The sequence below is a fragment of the Molossus molossus genome, unplaced genomic scaffold (genome assembly GCF_014108415.1).
Source record: "Molossus molossus isolate mMolMol1 unplaced genomic scaffold, mMolMol1.p scaffold_m16_p_3, whole genome shotgun sequence".
Lineage (NCBI taxonomy): Eukaryota > Metazoa > Chordata > Mammalia > Chiroptera > Molossidae > Molossus > Molossus molossus.
Window position 1 is genome coordinate 115,672,740 of NW_023425366.1, and position 20,097 is coordinate 115,692,836.

A 20,097-nucleotide genomic window follows, 5' to 3' on the forward strand; every position below is an offset into this window, starting at 1 on the left:
GAGGAGCAAAGCATGCACTGTGTCCTGTTGAACTTGGGAGATCACCTTTGAAAGTGTATTTGCCTTGAAGAATAATGACATCAAGGTAAACCCACCCCCGCTTTCTTTTTAAAGTTAAGTGGGGATGAGTTGTACAAGGTCCCAGCTATTCCCTGGCTAAGTGCTGCTTCCACTGAGACTAAGCCATTGATTGGCTGGGGAAGTGAGTGTTTTAGATGTAGAAAAATTAGTTCTTTCTTGTTCCTTACAGGCAGAACAGAAAACTGCATGCCCTAAGATGGAGTTATTCACGCACTTATCCATTGAATGAGAGAGATCGAAATGTGGGCGGGGGGGGGGGGGGAGTCTCACATGTGGGTAAATATACTATAGTTGATTAATAAGGAAAGATTCTTTGGCTTCCTCAACATTCCTCTGATACTTCATTTTAGTGAAAGGCCTTGTGTACAACTGGTTAGAATTTTATATATCAGTAAGCAAATTGTAGAATGCTAATAAATCTTTCAGATCTTTATTTTCCCATTTATTACAGCTTCACACCCAGGGGCCATATTTTCAGGATTTTTTGGAACACGCCAAGTCCTTACATAGCCGTCATCCATCTCTGTCACACCAGGAACAAAATGAGAAGAGTTTCATTTATTTTTCCCTTCTATGCATTAAAGATGTTTTTAATATTGTGTTACAACACTGTTTCAATTGCTGCCTGTGCAGTTAAGAAAAGTTTACATGTGTTTTCTCCACCTGCCTTTCTTGGGGGCAGCGGCATTTAAAAGATGCTAAGATAGCATTAGGTGAAACTTCCTTTCACAGTAATGTTATTGTAACAGTTCAGGTCTAACATAAGCATTTATCTCCTGCCCATGGCTTTCAATGGCATCAGGTAAAATGGCAAAAGCTTTTTAGACTTTTATATAACCAGACAGGTCTCCAGACTTTTTGCTTGACCAGAACCCTATGTATTTTTTAGAGATACACAAATATAAAGTATTATTTCCTTTTACATGCCAGCAGAAACTGGTATTCTCCATGGAATAATTTGATTCACAAATCAGTACACAAAAGCAAGGTTATTCTGAGTGAAGGTTGGTGGGGGTGGCGGGTGGAGAGATAGCAAACCCTAATTACAACCCCATTTGTCCTCCTGTTCCCTGGCACATATGGCCATTTAATCACAGAGTGTGACAACCTTGGCAGATGTTGCCAAACCTGGTTATTGATATAAATTGCTATCCTCACGTGTAAGTGCCCCAGCAAAGAGTTAAAACGATGTCTGTACTCACCCAAAGGGAAATAAAGGTCCGCATGAGCATCTGTGGTGACAAGACAAGCTGATCAGAGAGAGCTAAGGCTGTTTCCTCACCCCCGCTCTATAAGGAAAACAGCAGTGGATGAAAGCCCCCATGCCTCTGCGGGGATGCAAAGTGGTATGATTGCTCTGGAAACCAACTTACTGATGGGTATTAAAATAAAGACGTGCTCACCCTATAACCAAACAGTTCTACTTTTCATATCCACCTAACAAATATAGGCACAAGCTATGTTTAGGGATAGAACAGCCCCACTGCTTGGAATAGGAAGAAAAACAACAAACTAAATACCTGTCAGCATAAAAATATAATAGATCCTATGTGGAATACTATGTAGCAGTGAAAAATGTTGATTAAAGCTACATGTGAATAGTCTGTACCTGTATAAACATGGATATGTATAGAGTAAAATATATCTGTACAGACTACATAGTACAACTATATATACACATATTTTTCAGTAAAAAAAAATGCTGAGATAAAAAAGCAAGTTTTAAATGATTCATACACTGTGGTACCATTTATGAAAGAAAATGTACAAATGAAATATAATAGATTTTCTCTAGATAGATACATATTTGTGGATGCATAGAAAATGATCCAGAAGAGAGGCTGGCCAAACTCGCTACTGCCTGCTTTGGTACAACCCACTAGCTGGAAATGCCTTTTATATTTCTGTGCTTTAAAAAACATGAAGAGGAATATGTTATGATGTATGAAAAGTGGAGAAAATTCAGGTTTCACTCTCCATAAATGCAGTTTTTTTTGGAACGCAGCCGTGTCCCACTTGCATAGTCTTGGACAGATTTTTCTCAGTGGCAGAGTTGGGTAGTGATGACAAAGACCCAATGTCCCACAAAGCCCAAATATTTACTCTGGCCTTTGACAGAACAAAGTTCCCCAATCTCTAGTCTAGAAGAACAGGCCCTGATTCATAACAGTGTTCTCTCTCTAGGGAAAGGGGAGGAGACTGGGGCTGGTGGGGGAGAGGGACAGAGCCCTAGTTCCCCTTTTAAGAGAATTTATATATTGAATTTATACTTTTATAAAAGGTGTATGTGCATGTTATATACATAAAACTTTTAAATATGTATATGTATGTTCACTCATACATATAAACACAGACATACAACTTACAAAATGAAGTTTGTATGTATATAAAACCTTTAAAAATATACATGCCTATAATGTATTCATACATATATACAGACACTATACACACATATGGCTTGTTTTGACCATAAAGAGAACGTGTATACCATTTTTAAAATTGTGTGTGGGTGTATGTAGAATACAAATACCTGGAAAAAATTAAATTCAAAATAGGCAGTTCTTAGTGGTAGACATATGGGTGCTTATTACTTTCTTCTTTGTTATTTCAGGTATTTGTCAGTTTTCCAAACAGATGTAAATATGAGGAAATGGTGGACACCCCTGGCCATGTGAATTGTGACAACCGTCATTGTGCCAATAGAATTTTTCTCACCGGGATCTGCCTTTTCTCTTCAAATCCTGAATGATAAGACTTTCAAAAAAAATCAAGGCTTGGCTTACACTCACCTAACATTTCTGGAAAACCCCAGTATCTAATTGCTTCTTCATAGAAAAAAAAAATTGCTAAGCCTCAGTGCACTAAAGATTTTTATAAAATCGATCTGATCCTTGAAGTAAAATGCGACATAGATTATCCTTTCTGCTAGAAGTTATGGTAATGACCTACTGAGATATGCCTCACAATACCGTAATATCGCTTCTTTACCAGTTTGAAAATATTTTCTCATAGAAAAGCACAAAGCAGTTTCTCTCCGAAAAAAAATAAAATAAAATTACATAGCAACCACACTGGCGCTTTGTAGGATTAGAACAGTGGGACCTAATGATTTTCTTTGTCCTCACATCTAATAATCCAGTTGCATCAGGGAAGGTGAGCTTAATGAAGCATATTGAGATGGGAGAGCATACGATTTATGGTGGACTTATTGTGCTTATATTCTGAAATGGATCCCATTAGCTCAACACTGGATGCTAGTAAATGACCACATTTCCTAATAGACAAATGCATGAATTACCTGGGCATATTTCAGCAGCATGCTCTACAAAATGGTTCACCTTACAATGTTAAGGTAGGACCAGGTGAACGGCATTCTTTAATGAGGCTTAGCAGACTTTTTTCAAGCAAGAAACAGAATTATTGCCACTGAACACTCATTTCACCTCTTCATAATTTAGCACATACACGTAACCTTTTCCTTGTGCATGTATCAAGCACAGTACTGAGAGGACTGTTTTGTAATTAAATAGCACGGCAACAAACAAGTATTGTTTCTCAATGCTTTTTATAAATATAAAACCAATGTGTGCTGCTCTTGGACAGTTTGGAAATTTTGGAAAAACACAGGGAAAAAAAATGTCACTCATTATTACCCCAGCCAAAGATAAGCCACATGCAATGTTTTATTGCAAATCTGTCCACTTGGGACATTTTTCATTGCATAGGTAACTGACAAGTCATGAGCACAATGACACTGGACCACATACAATGCCTTATAATACTGTTGCACTTTACAATATATCATGAAGAGTTTCTACCTAATAAAAAAGAAAGATAACATCAATTTTAGTATGCCATGATGATGCATAGTTTCGTTTCACTCTGTGTTAAATAACACTGAAATGAACATCCTTGCCGAATTGTCATGAGCTTGTCTCTGTTTGTTATCTCAAGGTAAATATCTTGACAGCGAAACAGATGAGTCAAAATGTGGGCACCATTTTTAGGGCTTTAGACATAAGGAACCAGAACACTGGAATGATATACTAACCTATAAGTAGTTTCTCTTTCAATGACCATCTTCCTGGCTCTGGTCCCTTTTCCATCCACCTGCTCCAGTTGGGCCACCACCCCATTGCAGGCTAAATTAGCATCAACGAGCTCAAACACAGAAAACAAAGGTGGTAATGGGGAGCAATTGAAATCTAAGCTTATTTAACCTAAGTGGCTAGTGGCTGTCCATTTTGTCTTAATTGCCTTTTAAACTAAAATCAATGTTAAATTACCTGAACAACAGCTTCTGCACAATCACAAACTGAAAATTCTTTAAGTGCCTCCTCAAATGCCTCTGACTCTCATTCGGCCACTTGACAGGGAGAGTCTCTTTCTCCTTCACAGTGCTCCAGCTTGGGATACTGGAATATGATTCAAGGGTGGACATTGCTGGATACAGCTGCCCTGTCCACTCCAATGAGCTGCTTCTTAACATGTAGCTCGCAACGAAATCGACGCAATGGAAGCTGGATAATAGCCTTCCTCCCTCTCTCCCCCCTCCCCCAACCCTTCCTCCCTCCCTCCCTCCCTCCCCCTCCCCCCACCCTTTCCTCTCTCCCTCCCTCCCTCCCCCTCCCCCCACCCCTTCCTCCCTCCCTCCCATCAGCAATGAGAGACTGGATGTACAAACGGAAAACAACCAGACCATATAGAAAAATAGAACTCAGCCCAGGATCCCCAGCAACAAGGCCAGAAAACCAGCATGCTATCCACAAATCAGACATTTAGGAAGTCAGACCACCTCTGACTTCTACCTCTAGCAATCAGTTCAGGAAGCCAAACAGAAATCCCGGTATCATTTGGCTCCAAAACAGCCAGGACTTGATTAGTAATGGACTTCCTCTCTAATTATTGTCCCCACTTCCAACTTAGAACCAAGAGAAAGCTAAACATGCCCCATAATCAGTCACATGGAGAGTCCTTCTTCTCCTCAGTCCATCTGCAGCTTCCCGGGGCCAATGCCTCCAATCAGAGCCTCCCTGAAGCCTCCCTTTTCCTCCTATAAAGCTTCACACGCTCTGCCCAGCGTTGGGCCTCTGCCAACACACAAGTGATGGTGGCCGACATCCCAGCCATAGCAAGCTCTCAATAAACAGCTTCTGCTTGTTCTCATTTAGTGGGTCTTTGCTTATTTCTACAATGGTTGTTTTCAACACTCTGTTAGGTAAACAAGACAGACACAAACCCAGCCCTCGTGGAGCTTATGTTCTAGTGGGAAGACAGAGGGAAACAAGATGACAGATTTTAGTCGCGGCTACATCGGAAGTAAACTTTGCCATGAGACGGGGGATGAGGCTCGGTGCCAGAGATAAGATGCTTGGGTTGTTGGGATTTATTATGACACAGTTCAGCTTCCTGCCTTTGATTCATTCAAATACTTCTGAGCACATGCCATCTGACTTCATTGTCGAGCTACAAAAATAAGGCAGATGTACTCTGCCAGCAGATGTATTTTCACTAATAACCAGAACACAAAGTAGACAAGTAGGTATGGCCAGAAATAAGATCCAGGGTAAGCCCTGTGAGAGCTAATAAACAGGAGGGACATTTTCCTTCCAGATATTACAAGGTGTCCTGGGATCCAGGAGTGGAAGATTGGGTGGACAGTGGTGGCGTCCAGGTCAAGGCTACTCCAAAATACAGCACCTTGGCACACTGGATATGTTAAGCTAAAGGATCTGAGACACAGCAAGTGCAGGAGAACTCTGTGACCTCCCATTCTCCCTAAAACAGGTTATCAGAGGGAGAGGTGTTGCCCGTATAGAAAAGAAGTATCCTTTTCTCTGGAGGTGGAGGGACGCCGAGAGGAATCCAAATAAACAGGTCTCCCTAAGTTGCCTGCGACCCTTAGATCCTGTCTGTTTGTCTTTACCACATTTCCCACCACTTTCCAGTTTTAATCCAACCCAGCACTGAATGCTCAGTCTTCACTGCTTCTGTGGGTCCTCATCTCCTTAGGAGGGCTCCTGTGTCGCACACAACTTACATGGACTAAAAGCATATGTTCTTCTCTTGTGAATCTGTCCCACTCACAGGGCCCCGGGTGGAGAGTCTAAGGCAAGTGGAAGACAAGATGCTTCCTCCCCTACCATGAGGAGAGAGATCCGTACATTATTACTGGTATTTCTGTACATTGTGAAGACAGAAGCGGTTTGCTTGGTCATTCTATCTTCATTAGAGTCACTTAACCTTGAATTGCCTGAATAGGAAATTGGATAAAGAGTTTGGAGACCAAAACAGTCATAAAAGATGCGACTGATCACTCTTTCCCCACAATGCCCTCACCCTGCAGGTGGCAGCAGTCCGTCACCCCATAAGAGCGATACAACACCACTCCTAAGTGGGACGACTTGCTGCAGTCTGGGCTAGGACAGGATGAGAGGAGAGCTCTCACACTGGAGGGTGTCCTTTCCTTGAAGGTTTAGGAGGCGAAAGGCTGCTGATGCTATAGGTACATGTCAGCCAACATCTCCATGGCTACTAAAGAGATGCCAATTACTGCCCCCTTTCTCTACCCTCTACTTCTTAGAGAAACTGCTGCCCTCCCAGCCCCACCTCAGCCAGTCACCTGTCCAGGGACCAGGGTCAGACACATACCCTTCTCTGCTCAAATGGGAGTCTCTCCTAAGGAGACTTTTGGAGAGAGATGGAGGGGTCAGCTTCCATAGCCAGGCTTGTTAGATCGAGTAGATTTCATGGCAGAGTCTGATGAGCTGTCAGGGGACACAGTCCATAGCGGAGTGAAGGGGAGAGAGAACTGCTAGAAAGAACTGGGGGGGGGGGGGGGAGACAGGAAACAGAAACAAGAGTCCATTCAACCCCAGAGAAAGACAGAGATGGGGAGAGTTGTTGTCCTGGCCACTGAAACCTTCCTTCCTCAGTTCTGTGTTCCTTCTCTGCCCCTGTATGCATCTTATGAAAGCTGGCTTTCCATGAAGTCCCAGCCACGCTCTCCAGCCTCGCTAGAATCTCTAGACACAGTTGGGATTGCATAGGACATGGCCAGCCTGCAAAAGAGTCCCCAGATCCCTCTGCTTTGCAGAAAAGCAAAATGCCCCAGTGCTGAGATGAATAAACCTCTTCCCCATGGCCCATGCTCTGTCATGAAGCTTAGCTAGAGCCAGCCCATCAGAAATGCAATTTAAACACTGAGTGTTAAAATAAATACAAATTCTCTGATTCCAGAGGTTTTGTTAGGTTTTCTTTTTTCAATTATAAGCATAAAGATGTCTTCCTATCTAAGAATGTCACCAAAAATATAAATGATTGATTCATTCTTCCCATCTAAGAATGTCACCAAAAATATAAATGATAGATTCAATGACTGATTTCATTCATTCATTCATTCATTCATTCATTCATTCATTCATTCACTATGTTCATTCTGTAATACAGCGAATGCCCACTATATTCCGTATGTAAATTCAGAACCTTAGTCAGGCCTGGAGATACAAAGTTAATATGTCTGTTGATGAAGGCAAATACAAATAATATTTCACCATAGTATTATAATTACTGGAATAAGGGACATAAAGTGTGCTATGCATCTGCTTAGTGGAAGAGGCTTCTTGCTCTGCTTAAGGGCAGAAGGCGTATTTCAGAGAATTCACAAAGGTGATGCTTGAGTTGGGTTTTAGAGGATGCACAGGAGTCTGGCTGGTGTGGCTCAGTGGTTGAGCATTGACCCATGCACCAAGAGGTAGCTGGTTTGATTCTGGTCAGGACACATGCCCAGGCTGTGGGCCTGATCCCCAGTGGGGGGCATGTAGGAGGCGGCCAATCGATGTTCTCTCATCGATGTTTCTATCTCTCTCTCTCTAAAATTAATAAAGAAAAAAATTTTTTTAGAAAAAATGATGCACAGGAGTTTGTTCTACATAGTCAGAGGAGAAAGGCATTCTAAAAAGAGGAAACAAATACAAAGCAACAGAAGTGTGACTGCTTGAGCTAATGGACAGGGTGGATGTATGAAGACCAGGCAGGGCAAGTGGGCACAGGATAAAGGGCCCTGTAGATCATGCTGAGGAGTTTCCATTCCATAGCTGCATGAGGAAAGTGGAAATCAATGGTAGGAAAGCTACTCCATGTGGAATGTGGAAATGAGTCGCTGCAAGCAGAGAGACCCACAAGGAGAGGCTTGTTATATTTCAGGCCAAAGACGATGAAGATTTGCATAAACAAAGACATGGCAGGAAGGATATAATAGAAAGGAATAATTTGATAAATAGCTTATAAATAGAATTAACTCAATAAATAATCAGAAGATATATATGTGGGGGGATGATTTTTTAAAAAGGGTGGAAAGAATCCAAAAGTCAATGTCAGTTCCTAGATCTGTGTTACAAGTTATTGACTGAATAGTGACACCAATGACCAAGTTCAGGAGCCTCAGACAAAGATCTGGGAAAGATAAGAGGCTCATTTTGGCTACAATGAGTTGGGTGTACCTGTGGAACTTCTAGGTGAACCTATCCAAGGGGAAATTAGAGCGATAAGTCTGGGACTCTGGGGAGAGGCTTAGATCATCTTGAATTTGTGAGCATAGAGAGATGAAGCCATGGGCATAGACTAGGGGATCTTGAAAGTGTAGATAGACCCTGATATTTAACAATAGAATACAGTTGCTAATCAAGTCATAAAATACATTGGAATAAATGCACAGAAGACAGGACTGTCCCATATCTATGCTTTCATACAACAAGGTAGTCAGACATTTAATATCCATGACAAGTTTACAACCAGTAAGGTGCACTGAGGTGGTTAAATCCACATACTAACTGTTACTGTAACCACCAGGATCAAATGTTACCTTCTTTACATAGTCATACTTCATTTATCCAGGAAGCACCCAATGGGACATGTTCACCAAATCAAACAGCCAGACCCACCTAAATGCAGGAATTTCAGCTACAGACAAAGTTTAATCAGTTTCTACATGTGTATATTTAAAATAAATAGTAACGGGATGATAAAGCATTCACGAAACCGAAGTCTGTTTGCCAGGCACAGAGCAGATGCTCCCTGAGTGTTCACTAATGCCGAGGCTCACCGTGCGCCAGGTATGAACAGGAAACACAGCTTCCTTTGGGTCTCTTTGCTGTCTAGAACTTCAGCTCAGTTGTTATCCCAGACCCTTTATCACTAGTAGGAGGGAAATTATTCATTCACCAACTGTTAGTCCACGTGAGATCAAATATAGGATCGTGAGCTGCTTACCTGCTACTCTGCGGACCTTGGTTGACATTGGAGGATCCCTAACTCTCCCTTAGGGAGAGCCTATGGAATAAGAGGGTATTTCACACCCTGGATTATTCCTGCTGCAAGAAACTCAAAGTTCCAGTTCTAAGTAGTAACATTGTAATCTTAGTAGTCACATTCAATCGATTACTAAGTAGTCACGGTCCACTGAAACATGGGAAGGAAGGACACAAGAGAGAAACCAGTGTGAGGGCTGCCAGCTACTCCATCAGCATTCCAGGCGATGCGCTCATGCCGGTGAGTGAGCCTGAAATAGGAGCTGAGAATCTGCTTCTTCCTCCTGGGTTCTCAGCTCCCAGATGTCCCCCAGAGAGGCGCAGCTCATCCCGCCCAGCGCGCGTTCTCAAAGCTGCATCTTCTTCTCATGGCAACGCCTCATCTGGTGCCTCATGTGAGAGCTGGAGAAGCACATGGCTGTGCTGGGTTTTTAAGGAGGCTTCAACCTAAGACCCTTTGTCGTTGGGAACAATGCATGTGATGTCTTGGTTGTATCTTTAGAATGTCAGTGGCACAGGAGAGGCAACAATTTTATTGGTTATTAGGACCTGCTGTTTTGCTGAATAGCCTCAGGTGTGACTTCATTTTCCTTTCTACTTTTCTATATTTTTTTACTCCAGCATTTCCCCCTTCTTTTCTTGCCCCATCACTTTTCTATCAGAATCACCAATATCCACTTTTTTAAAATGTATCTTTATTGTTGAAAGTATTACAGACATTCCCCTTTTCTCCCCCCCTGATACCCTCCTCCCCACTACCACCCTCCCCCTGCCTTCACCACACTGTTGTCTGTGTCCATTGGTTATGCATATATGCATATCAATTCTTTGGTTTATCTCTTCTCCCCCCACCCCGTTCCTCTTTCCTCTGAGGTTTGAGAGTCTGTTTCCTACTACCATGTCTCTGAATCTATTCTGCTCATCAGCTTATGTTGTTCATTATATTCCATAAAAAGGTGATATTATGTGATACTTGTCTTTCTCTGACTGTCTTATTTCACTTAGCATAATATTCTACAATTCTCTCTATGTTGTGTCAAAGGATAAGAGATCTGTCTTTCTTACAGCTGCATAGTATTCCATTGTGTAAATGTACCACAACTTTTTTATTCACTCATCTACTGGTGTACACTTGGTTGTTTTCAGATCTTAGCTATTGTAAATTGCACTGCTATGAACACAGAGGTGCATGTATTCTTTCTGATGGGTGTTTCAGGCTTCTTAGGATATATTTCTAGAAGTGGAATCACTGAGTTAAATGGCAGTTCTATTTTTAATTTTTTGAGGACACACCAAACTGTTTTCCATAGTGCCTGCACCAGTCTGCATTCCCACCAGCAGTACTAGGGTTCCCTTTTCTCCACATCCTCACCAGCACTTGTTGATTTACTGATGGCAGCCATTCTGGCAGGTGTGAGGTGATACCTCATTGTCATTTTAATTAGCATTTCTGTGATGATTAGTGACTGAGAGCATTTTTTCATGTCTCTTGGCCATCCCCAAGTCCTGTTTGCAGAGGTGTCTATTCAGGTCCTCAGCTCATTTTTAATTGGATTGTTTGTCTTCCTTTTGTTGAGTTATATGAGTACTTTAAATATTTTGGAAATTAACCCCTTATCCAATGTATATGTTCTCCCATGCAGTGGGTTCTCTTTTCATTTTGATGCTGGTTTCTTTTGCTATGCAGAAGCTTTTTAGTTTGATACAGTCCCATTTGTTTATTTTTTCCTTTGTTTCTCTTGTCCTAGGCAATGTATCAGTAAAAATTCTGCTGCATGAGATGTCTGATATTTTACTGCCTGTGGTTTCTTCTACAATTTTTACTGTTTCACAACTTACATTTAAGTCTTTATCTGTTTTGAATTTATTCTTGTTGGTGGTCTGGTTTCATTTTTTTGCATGTACCTGTCTAATTTTCACAATCCCATTTGTCAAAGAGATTGTCTTTACTCCATTACATTCTCTTGCCTACTTTGTCAAATAGTAATTCAGTATAACGTCTTGGGTCAATTTCTGGGTTCTCTGTTCTGTGCATTGATCTATATCTATCTGCCTGTTCTTGTGCCAGTACCAGGTTGTTTTGATTAGAGAGGCTTTGTAAAATAACTTGATCTCTGGTATTGTAAAATCTCTTGATATACAATTTTGTTCTTTCTCCAGATTGCTGCGGCTATTCAGGGTCTTTTTTGGAGTATGTGTTCTAGATCTGTGAACTATACCACTGGTATTTTAATAGGGATGCATTGATGAAACTCCGCCACTGACCTTGGCACAGCTGCCGGCCACGCTGGGGTTGCAATGCACACACCACATGCTCTCTCTTCCCTTGCTCATGTAGTGGGAGAGAACTTCCTCAGGGGTCAGAGAAGATGGCCTAGAACCCTTCCAAGTCCTGGGACTTCTCCTCCATGAGAAAAGTTAGAGGGATAAGGAAGACGTGACTGATCAAGAAAGAAAAATTAGGACACATTTTAAAAGTCTCTGCTGAACATCTTAATGTTTTAATGCACATGCATAAATAAAACAGTTTTGTTTGTTTCTGCGAATGTTAAACCAAAAAATAGTCATTTAAGGGCTATTTAGCAGATGAGAATGTTTTTGGACAAAAAATGTCCCATTCGAATTGTTAATAAAACAAAAAATACTGTGCCGATCACGGCCTGAGTGACAGCGACAAGTCATTTGGGATTTCCAGACCTTGTTCTGTTTTAAATATCCCGCTGCAGGTAGCAATGCCCTACACGATAGCCGTGCTCTTGACGAAATCATTTTGGGGTTAAGATATTATTAATTTGTTCTCAGTGGTCTGGTCCAGCGGTTAACTCCAGGGTACATTTCCACAGTGAATTGTAATTCTGAGCCTTGCAATTCTGCTCGTGTATCAGGGTGAGGTACCAGCAGTCCTTATTTGTAGAAAAAGGAAAAATGCTATAGGCCCTTCATAATCAAGAGACAGGTCAAATCGCCTTCCTAGCCGTCCCTCCCCCATCAGAGTGTGGGCGCATTAGACATTTGCCTCGTGCAGTGAAGAGCTGACTTCAAAGTGCCCCTTTGCAGAGATAAGCACTATCCCCACACCACACATTGCTACCCACCCCGTCCCTCGGGCCTGAATAAACGCTAAACTCTATTTCTTTCTTTTTGACATAATCACCTGCAAGGCAGAAGGAAGTTGCTGAGATGAACACTTGCTGTTCGTGGCTTAGCTGGGAAACCACCGGCACCCCCCCCGCCCCCCGCTCAGATCACAGTAGATCACAGATATTTACTCTCTGGCTAATACTCTTTCCCAAACCCACAAATGGACTTGGAACACTTTTTATTGATTGATTGATTGATTGATTGATGTTAGAGAGAAAGGAAGGGAAAAGGAGAGAGAGATAGAAACATCAAAGAGAGAGAACATCGATTGGCCGCCTCCTGCACGCCCCCCACTGGGGATCTGGCCCACAACCTGGGCATGTGCCCTGACCAGGAATCGAACTGGTGACCTCTTGGTGCATGGGTCAATGCTCAACCACTGAGCCACACCAGCCAGGCGGACTTGGCAAACTTTGTCAACATATTTTACTGAGAGGTATGTCAAGGAGCCTTGTCTTGGCCCACGTGTATAAATGATGTGTCTGAGCGCTGATCCCTCTTAACAGTGGTTAGGAGCCACGCATACACAAAGGACTGAGACACATCTAAGCTTGCCAGAAGGCTCCACGCTCCTCTCGCGGTGATGTGGGCAAGTATTGCCCATCTCTGGCTCCAGGTTCCATTGCCCATTGAGCTACGATGAGCAAGTCCCTCAGGGATGTGGTGGGATTAGATGTGATACATGTGCACCCCCAGCGGTGGACACGGGGAATGCCCCAAACGTGTCCACTGTCCTCTCCCTGTTCAGTGAGTTGTATTTATACCTGTAAAACTCTTGCTGGCTTTCTTTTTATTTTTTTCTATCACCATTTACCCCCCATATAACCTCTTCCACTTCCCCCCATCTCTCCCCCCACAGTCACCACAGTTACCTGTATCAATGGAAAAAATAATAATAATAAATTTTATCTCTTCAGTACTTCTTTTTTTCTTTTTCTTTTTTTTTTTTAAGGATGTTCTGACCACAAGATGACGATCAGAGACATTGACTAAAAAACACAAACAAAACAAAGCTTATCCTTTATTGGCCATGTTACGCCCTTGACAAAGACAGACAGGTTGCATTAGCAAACTTAAGAACTTAGAGACCGCCTTTGGGTGGAGTCCTAACTTATTGCTCTGCAAAATGCCCCAGTAAGTACCACTCCACCATGGCAGAGGAGAGCGGTCTTATCCCACCACGGGAAGAATCCAGGGGCTTGTAAATGGGGTTTCATATTTCACGCTTTCTCTTCCCTACGTATTTGTTGTTATAAAAATTGCAGCACCTTTCCTCCAAACGCTTCAAGCAAAACTGATGGTCCAGGTAACAAGCCCCGCGTACTCTGTGGCTAAGGATCCCTGTCTCTCCAAACTGTATTTCCAGGGGGTATAAATACTGCAGTTTGGGAAATCATCTTGCCTGGGCATTTACATCTGTCACTGCATTTAACTAGAACAGCACTTATTATTACAATAACAACACTATTAAAAATAAACACTGTGTTAATGTAGTCTCACTGCTTGGTGTTACTGCAGCACTTCCCATATAATAATCCATTGAAACCACATTCATTGAAAAGGTGTTCGACACAGGAAAATCAAAACCACAATGAGATATCACCTCACACCTATTAGAATGGCTATTATATATTTAAAAAAAAAAAATGACAAGTGTTGGTGAGGATGTAGAAAAGGGAACCCTTGTCCATGGTTGGTGGGAATGTAAATTGGTGCGGCCAGCAGAGAAAACAGTTGGAAACTTCCTTGGACCACAAAAAAACCAAACTACCATTTGATCCAGCATCTCACTTCTGGGTATATGTCCAAAGCAGCTGCAGTCAGGACCTCAGAACGGTATCGGCACCCCCATGCTTATGACAGTGTTATTCACACCAGCCGAGATATGAAAACTATCCGAAATGTCTATTAGCGGATGAATGGATAAAGACCATGTGGTCCACACACATGGGACTTTTATTCAGCCTCTAAAACAAAACAGAAAATCCTGCCATTTGCAACACCATGAATGGACCTGTGCTACATGAAATAAGCCAGACACAGGAAAACAAATACTGCACGATCCCACTTTTATAAGAAATCTAAAACAGTCCATCTCTACAACCAGAGAGCAGAGTAGTGGTTGCCAGGTGTGGGGGGCCGGGGAAACAAAATGTTGGTCAAAGGGCACCCAGTTATGCAAGACAAGTCCTGAAGATCGAATATACAGCATAGGGTTATCCTGCCATTGGATCCAGTAATCTCAGTTCTAGATATGTGTCCAAAGGAATCAAAGGCTGGGCCTCAGAAAGATAGAGGAATATAGTTAACAATTCTGCATCGCAGACTTAAACATTTGCTAAGAAGTTAAATGGTATGTTAAGTGTTCTTACCACTAGAGGAAAACAAATATGAAAAATTAAAAAATAGGAGGGCAAATAGAACCTTTTGGAGATGTTGGTAAAGTGTATGGCTTTGACTGCAGGGATGATTTTACAGGTGTGTACTTATCGCCCAACTCATCAGGTTGCAAACATTAAATGTCACAGCTTTTTCAATGCCGAGCACACCGCATAAAAGTGGCTGAAAAACAAATATGTAGATTAATTAAACTGCATTATATTGTGAAACGTAATTTGTATAGGTAATTAAATTATATAAATGATTACATCAACTGCATTTAATTATAGCGGAGCCAACAGAGGATGGGAACACTGGTTCCCAAATTAGGAGTATTCAAGTCTCTGTGCTTCTCTGAGTAGATTACATTTTGTCTTCACCTTTTCTGTCGCTTCATTGCCAGATTCTAAGTATCAGTGCCCACATGGAACAATATGCTGTTACTCAAAGTAAGAGAGCCTGGCCCAGCCGGTGTGGACTGCGCATCGTCCCATGGATGGAGAGTTTCCAGTTTGATTCCCGGTCAGGGCACATGCCCGGGTTGTGAGTTTGATCCCCAGTGGGAGGTGTACAAAAGGCAGCCGATCGGTGTTTCTCCCTCACATTGATGTTTTTATCTCTCTCACCCTTCCTCTCTCTCTCCCTCTCTAAAAAAAATAAAAAATAAATAAAATAAATAAAAGAAGCCCTGGCCCTTTGGGCTCAGTGGTGGCACATCAGCCTGCAGATCAATGAATCTTGGGTTCCATCCTGGCTAAGGGCACAAACCTCAGTTGCGGTTCGTCCCTGGCCCTGGTCAGGGTGGTGCGGGAGGCAGCCAGTCGATGTATCTCTCTCACTTTGATGTTTTTCTCTCTTTCCCTCTCCCTCTCCCTCTATCTGAAGATAAATAGAAAAATATCATCGAGTGAGGATTAAAAAATAAAAATAAAGAGAGAGCCTAGCCTAATTCAAAATGCCCTACAAAGATTGTACAATGGACAAAACTAGGTCTTGAGCAACTTTGGGTGTCTGTGGGGTACCTTCTTTCTCCCTGGATTTCCCACCCATCTCTCGGAATTGGCCACAGGACAGTGAAGTAATATGTCTGATCATCACGCGCCCCGCAACCCTCAGCTAGAATTCCGATGCGGCTAAGTTTGAATTCTGGCTCGGGCAAGTTCCAAGAAATGTGGCAAGTTCCTGAAATCCTCCTCAACACCTGTTTTTCTCTCCTCTAAAATGGGTTTAATCCCAGCCCATTCAGAGGGTGGCTGAGGATTATAAAGTTAAATAACATGACGAAGCCCCCAGCACAGTAAGGGGGAAATGGCAGGCTTTTAAAAAGGTTTGTGAAATAAACCAACGATGTTCAAATGCACTCAGGAAGATTATAACCACTGATAAAGATTAAAAAAAGGTTAAACGTTTTTTAATTTCAATTTTAATTTTTGAAATTGAGTTTAGAGAGAGAGGAAGGGAGAGGTAGAGAAACATTGATGTGAGAGAGGAACATTGATCAGTTGACTCCTGTAACAATCCTGACCAGGGATCAAACCCACAACCTGGGTATGTGCCCTGACCAGGAATCAGACCTATGAATTCAGCGTACAGGACGATGCTCCAACCATCAAAGCCACACCAGCCATGTTAAAAACTGTTTTTATCCTTTTTTTTGGTTAAGGTAAGCATTCGCTAGAAAGTTTAAAGGACATATATACACACACACTTGTTTGATCACAAATATATATAGTTTTCAAGTGTTTTACTGGTATAACAATGACTCAACTCATACCTCAGTCTAAATCAGGAATCAAACTTTTCCTGTAGAGGCCCAGATAGTACCTATTTTCTGCACTGCGGGCCAGATGGACTCTGTTGCGACTACTCAACTCCACCCTTTAAGCACAAAAACTCTAGGCAATATGGAAACAAATGAGCATGGCCATGTTCCAAGTCAAGTCATTCAGGGACACTCATCTTTCCATGAGTGAAAATGCTCTGGTCTGAAAGCCCATTCACGGCCCTGGCCAGATTGGCTCACTGGTTATAGCGTCAGCCTGTGGACCAATGAATCTCGGGTTCGATTCCAATCAAGAGCATGCACCTCGGTTGCGGTTCGTCCCTGGCCCTGATCGGGGTTGTGCCGGGGGCAACCAGTTGATATTACCTCTCTCACATTGATGTCTCTCTTTCTCTCTTTCTCTCCCTCTCTCCCTCCCTCCCACTCTATCTGAACATAAATAGAAAAATATCCTTGGGTGAGGATTAAAAAATATAAAAAAATAAAAGTCCATTCATGGCCAGGGTGTTGCCATTTTACTTTGTAAGTCAATTTTAGATGTTAAGCCCTAAGGACCTAAGGGCTGAGTCCAACTGTCCTACTCTTTCAGGACAAAAATAAAAATCAAAGATATCCTTTAGAGAATGGAACCAAATCCACTGTGCTATCTTGACTCTAACAGGCTCATCTAAAATGTCAAAATAGAAAATAGCATCCTTATGTGCAGAAGGTGGAGGGAGAGTGAGTGTCCTTCGTACTATCAAATCAAACAAACAAATCGAAAACAGAACTCATTCCACCGCTTTTTATTTTTCTAAATAACCTACTCCACCTCATTCTGCAAACATATAAAGTGCTGGACAACCACTCTGCCTGGGTAAAACCTCCTCCTGCAAGAACAGGACAACAGAGACGGTCGGCCACGAGAGGTGATTCAATGTGAGCAACGCTTGCAGAACGTTTTACATACACTCTCTGTTGTTGACTGTCCCTGGCCATCGGGCCAGACACAAGAGGCTGTAATTATTATGAGCATTTTACAAGAGAAGTTCTGGACTTCCCAGAGCTGGTGAGCACCTTGCCTGGGGGCCTACAGAGCTAGTAGCCACTGGCTGAAGAACTGACCCCAGTCGGCTAAGTCAGAAAACACAGTTCAGGGTCGCTGTGTGTGTCGGGAGGCATGCTTGGTACTCTGAGCACCCCTTGAGAGGTGCCATCCCCCGGGGCCGCCATGCTGTAAGGAAACAGCCATGCAGATCGGTCTCCTGCAGGTACTACATATGCTAATCCCAGAGCCTGCACCTCCAGCAGACAGCACAACCACCAGCGAACCAGCCTTCCCACCATCCCAGGCCTTCCCCTGGGCATCCGCTCACCGCCAGCCTCTGTATCTTACCCCAGAGACCTCAAACCTCATGTATTAAGAGACAAGCCTCCCCCTGCTATACCCTTTCCAAAGTCTTGACGCACAGAATCTGTGAGTATAATAAAATATTTGCTGTCTAAAGAGAAAGAACTGACCCCAGAATCTTTTCTCGGAGGTTTTCTGCCATATGCTGCCACCTCTTTTTAATGCTTAGCTAGCCAGTCAGCGTGGCTTACACACACATTGCGGGAAGGAAGGGGGTGAAATATATCCAGTGCAGTGATTGAATGCCGTTGCTGAGTAATTAATGTTTTGAATATGATTCGCTCTCCATATGGAAGTGTGATCAAAGCACGGGAGAGGTGACCTGCCCACGCGAGAGGAAACTGATCCACACCGCCATCCGAGGTTCTGATTTTAGGGCCACACACTCGTGCAGGAGCTGTCTTCCTTGCCTTCAAAGATTCTCTTTTTTAGGTATTAAAATGGATAATTACCCTTCCTTCAAGTATCAGGCACATGCCTGGCCAGACAGCAAGTCAGCCCACTACTAATACACATTACAGTGGGTATGACTTTGATGTTAGGGACAATGCTGCATTCTTTTCACGTGTATTCTTCAGTGCACTCGTGTGGCTGTTCAAAAGATAAACTAACTAAAAATATTTGTGCAATAGGGTTAGTTAATTAAAGAGACATTGCTGAATAAAACGGTATCTTTATACTTATACATACACACATATATGCATCTATCTATCTACATCTTCAAAAGTTATGCCAATTTATACTCCCACCCTCAGTATATGAGGGTTTTTGTTACCTCACCGTCTGACCAAAATTGGCTACTAACAATTTTGTTAATCGCTGCCAATTCAAGATGTACAAATGGTATGTCATTGTTATTTTAATCTGTTTTTCTCTGGACACCAACATTTAAGTGCAGTCATTAAAGCTGGTCCCCACTGGGATGAGAGGGTTGTCTTCACCCCAACAGCTGAAATTTGATCAGAGGCTGGTGACAATCACGGGAAAACATGCATCAGTGACTCCATTTAAAGGGTTCAATGAATTTCCAGAAATAATATGGAAATTTGAGTCACACTGAACTGGGTGTCGTGAACGTCCCCAGTTTTGGAAGATCAGGGGGCCACCCCTCTGCATATAAATTTTCCTTGTGGTCCCCCCTCTCAGAGAGGGTGCACCTGCAGTCTGGATGGTTGCCTCCTGCAGAGCTGATTCTATGGCTGTCACGCGAGCATGCGAGGTGGCCTGGTGGCTGAGAGACTCGCCTCTCTCTGACAGTGGGGATAGCTGGAATGGGGCGCAGGTGACCCAGCGTTTTCCATTCAGAGAACAAGAGAAACCTGGGCCCGAAGCAATCATGTTCCACTTTATAATGGCCAAGGCAGCCTAAACAAGGCAATAACAGAGCCGGCCAGAGAGCCAGACCCAGCCCTAGGGTGACACTGAGCTCCTGGGTTCCACAGACATAAAGCAACTCCTGAAGTCTGCAGTTCTGAGTGTTAAATTCTCCCTTTGGCTTCGGCTAACTTTGGTTTCTGCCACTTATACCCAAAGGAAACATAACTAGTAGATCAGTTCAAAAAGCTTCTGACCCCAATTGTTACCTGCTCAACACCTGACAGTAGGGAATTCTTGTCCTTGCTATGTCATTCCACAGTGTCCTGCCAAGATTGAAGGGCATTAATGAGCAAAATACTAGTAAGTCACAGTAAATCAATATAGTTGAATGAAAAAATAAAGACTGTTGAAATGGTGATGTGTATATATACATATATATACAACTTGCATATCTACCCATATACATAAATACAACTTGTCTATACACAAGTTAACAGAAACAGTGCAATACTGAATCAATGGTGTTGAGTTTATTCAGCTGAAGAAAACTTGTCAAGAAAAATAATGCATGTTAAATTTGATATTTAATTTTTAAAAAGGCAATTCTAGGTAAATTTAAAGATCTAAAGATAAAGCATAAGACCATACATTATTATAAGAGGCTATTTTTATAGATGTTGAATGGGCAAGGAGAGCTT

At 42.4% G+C, this 20,097-nt stretch overlaps 1 protein-coding gene across 3 annotated transcripts in view; it reads right to left on the reverse strand.

Annotated features, from left to right (window-relative positions):
- Positions 1–20,097, reverse strand: part of RBFOX1 (RNA binding fox-1 homolog 1) — a 1,464,646-nt gene that overhangs the window by 1,058,995 nt on the left and 385,554 nt on the right. The window lies entirely within an intron of this gene.